The sequence below is a fragment of the Microtus ochrogaster genome, chromosome 4 (assembly GCF_000317375.1).
Source record: "Microtus ochrogaster isolate Prairie Vole_2 chromosome 4, MicOch1.0, whole genome shotgun sequence".
NCBI classification, from domain to species: domain Eukaryota; kingdom Metazoa; phylum Chordata; class Mammalia; order Rodentia; family Cricetidae; genus Microtus; species Microtus ochrogaster.
Window position 1 is genome coordinate 3,817,860 of NC_022011.1, and position 2,898 is coordinate 3,820,757.

The following is a 2,898-nucleotide window of genomic DNA, read 5'->3' on the forward strand; positions in this document are numbered from 1 at the left end:
TTTTTTTTTTTTTTTGAGACAGTCTTACTACATAGTTCAGGCTGACCTTGAACTTCTAGCATACCTCCTGTCCCTACTTACTAAGCAGAACTGTTGAGAGATGCTCAACAGTTAAAGAGCAAGGACTGCTCTTGCGAAGGACGCATTTTGCAGCTCACGACACCTGTAATTCCAGCTTCAGGGGAGCCCCACCCTCTGCTGACCTCCACAGACAGCCCTACTTACATGGAAAGCACACACACATAAATATAATTTTTTTTTAAAAAAAATTGTCTGTTTAAAAGATAAACTACAGAGTGATTGCTAAAAGATATTTTCTTTCTTTTTTAAAACTAACTTTAAGTGATTTACTTATCTTTATTTTATGGATGGTGTTTTGCCTGCAGTGTGAGGATGTTGGATCCGCTAGAGCTGGAGTTACAGACCAACGTGAGCTGCCATGTCGGTGCAGGGAGCTGAACCTGGTTAAGAGCTCTTAGTCCTCTAGATCCAAACCGAAGATGTTTTCAACACAACTGCATTCTCGCCACACTGCCCCAGGCTAGAATATGGAGAGAGACGCGTTGGATGGAGTAAATACTCAGGAAGTGAATTTGGCTTTGTTTTCCTTCTCCCATAATAACGAAAAGAAAGTGCTGCCTAAAATTATGTCTATCTCCCCACGGGCAATCTACAGTGAACATGTAAAACTTTTACTAGTGTATCTTTTTCCTTTGAGCTTGAACTAGAATCTTCACAGCAGCCTTTTTCCTAATTGTCCAAAACTGGCAACGATCTAAATGTCTATCAGCAGAAGAATGGAAGGGTGGATTGTGGACTTTCAAACAACAAAACACGATACTCAGCTATAAAAGGAACAGCGCGGATAGATCTCAGAGACAATGAACAAAAGAAGCCGGACAGAAGACTGCTCAGTGTGAGATTCTGTTTATATGAACTCCAAGAACATAGGAAACTCATCAAATCCCTTGGCATTTTGTCTTCAAACAGGTTTAAATTTAAAATCAGGCTTAGAGCGGGGAATGTGACTCACTGATAGAGATTACGCTTAGCATATTCAAGGTCCAGGGTTCTAATCCCGGGAACTAAAAATAAAGGCTACATAATGAGATTTTCTTCTCAAGATAATTAAATTAAATTTGAACTTAAAAATAGACCAAAGGTTTAAACCAAGTCATACCAAGTCAAGTCTTCTGAAGTCCTGGGAATCATGCATGCTGTGCAAGCCCTCGATTAACTGAGCTACAACCCAGACTTATTTGTTTGCTTGCTTGCTTGCTTATTTTGTGTGTGTGTGTGTGTGTGTGTGTGTGTTGCCTGCTAATATGAATAATAAATATTCAAAGGCATTCTATTTTATTACTTCATTTTCACAGTCTTGGGGATTAGACCTACAGCCTCCACCATCTTCTGCCCGGAACAGAACTAGTTAAAGTGCTACCGGTGAGCTACGGCCTCAGTCCTTTGTTGGTTTTCATGGTTTTCACTTATTTACTTATTTAACATTTTAAAGAAGATTTATTTATTTATTTTTATGGATGGAGAGACAGCCACGGGTGCTGGGAACTGAACCCTCAATATTTTTGTTTGTGAGCCTAGCCTTTAATGGCTGAGTCATTTCTACCATTCTTATTTATTAATTTTATGTGTATGTGTGGATATCTTATGTGTACCATGTGCACAAAGTCAGAAGAGGCCAGAAGAAGTGCTTGGCTGCCCTGGCAGTGGAGTGATAGGCATTTGTACAGATGGGGTGATGGAAAATGAGCCTGCCCCTCTGGAACAGCATCATCTGCTCTAACTGCTGGGCCATCTCTCCAGCCTCGCCTTTTCTTTCACCTTCTCTCCGCCCAGGCTCGAGTTGAACCCTCTTTATAGCCAGACAAGCCTGGAAGTTGAGATCCTTTTGCCTCAGCCTCAGCTGGGATAACAAGCATGAACCAATAGCCCATGATCCAGAAATATTCTATATAGTAAATATTTCTATTGTTCTATTCCTCTTCCTTTATATCTTTAGCATGAAATAATGGTTGGACACTTTATTCATCTTGTTATTTTAACAAGAATGCCTTTTTTTAAAAAAAATCACAGAATAAGATTCCTAAGTATGATACACACCATGATTTATTTAAAAATTCTTCTATCAAATCTTTTCGGTTGTGTTTTTTTTCTACATTATTAGTAATCACTAATGAAAAATCTGTAAGTTGTGATGCTCACTTACGACTCTTCCTCCAGGAATTATTTCTAAAGATGGAATATGTATGGTTTCACGGCAGCTTGTTCTTTTTCTGAATTCCTCTCTGGAAAGATTGTATTAATTGACATTCCCGCATTCAGAGGCTGAAAGTACCTATAGTACAGCGCCTTTCTTGACTGTGGATATTTTTTTTTTAAAAAAAAAACCTTGCTGGAGCTGGGTTACTGTGTCTCGAACCCAAGCACTTGAGAGGCAGAGGCAGAGGCAGGCAGATCTCTGTGAGTTCAAATACAGCCCGCTCTACAGAGAGAGTATCAAGCCTGCCAGGACTACATAGTAAGACACTTCTACAAAACAAAACAACATAAAGTAAAAGATACCTATATCAGCTTCAGGCTTACATATACACTGTGCACGCATGTGCACATGCACGTCCACACACAAAGAAACACATACACACAAGTACACATATACATACACAGGCAAAACCGAAAGAAAAAAAAAAGCAATGTTGTTAATTGTACTGGGATTGGGCAGTATCAGCAGGTATTAATTTATTTCTTGTTCACATCTTAATTACAGCTCTATAAATTGTCCGTTTGGTAGTTGGCCTCTCACCCAAAGTTTAAAATCTTACCCAAAGCCTGGCCGTGGTGGCGCACACCTTTAATCCCAGCACTCGGGAGGCAAAGGCAGGC